We start from the raw sequence: 1109 nt of genomic DNA, 5'->3' as shown, positions 1-1109 counted from the left end.
AGATCACAATCTCTTACTATCTAAGAGTGACGGATCCTCTATTGATCATTCACAACCTTCATATAGTTCTTGACATACCCGAATGATGTCGTATTAGCAACCCTTGGCAGAGCAACATCCAACACCGTCAAAATATTACTGTCCTCATATAAGGTACTATAATGACCTCAAGTTGTAGGACCAATTTCATTACCGAACGTTAGAGATTAACCACTGACACTCAGATAGTTATCCATGTGGAATCTCTTAGCGGGTCTCCAATGTTTTGTTCTATAACAAAATATCCACGTGTTCATTTAAGTGTCACTACACTTTAGCTTGTGAAATCAACTACTTACTTCACAAGTAGGAAATGCCACACGTGATGGTCTAGCTGTATTAACGATATTCGTATCTCGTTATTACTTACAACCACGGTTTATTCAAGATCCAATTATATGTAATTTGTATCTCACAATCACAACTCCTTGTGATTAACAATTCACTTAAACTTGGATCTTCGGATTCTATTATTTAATATTATTTATCACGAAATTAATTTAAATAAATAATAGATCTCGCCAAAATTAAATGCATTAAACATATTAAAAGCGTTTACAGCCTAAATCGATTGGATCTAGGGCATAACACTTACACATACGACTAAAATGTATATGATTGGTAAGTGTAAACACGCGCATGAAGTTGAAGAAAAGGATATTCGTGAAGTAAATGTTACGTTCATTAAATTCAAGAAAAGAGACAAATCATAGAATATGGAGTTGGAGATAAAAAGATTATTGGAAATTGACACCTTCAAACGATCCAAAAATCTTCTTTGATTACACTTGAGCAACCTAAGGCAAAAACTCAGACTGATGACTATAAAGAAGCACGTGATGGGAGGCATCTCAATTTTCATCCTTTATATTGTATTTTAAATTTATAATGTAGTTGTTTTACTTTTATTAGATTAAATTTAGTTAGTACATTGTCATCCTAAAATAACTTGATTCATGATTGTTTTGTAAGATACCTACCATACGTTCAAGAATGTGGAACCGCTCTAATCTTGAGGGTGAAACTACGTTGCACTATCAATTCTTGGAGACATGCCACTGAAACAGATC

The sequence above is a fragment of the Olea europaea genome, chromosome 10, assembly GCF_002742605.1.
Source record: "Olea europaea var. sylvestris chromosome 10, O_europaea_v1, whole genome shotgun sequence".
Classification (NCBI taxonomy): Eukaryota; Viridiplantae; Streptophyta; class Magnoliopsida; order Lamiales; family Oleaceae; genus Olea; species Olea europaea.
This window is presented reverse-complemented; position numbering follows the sequence as displayed.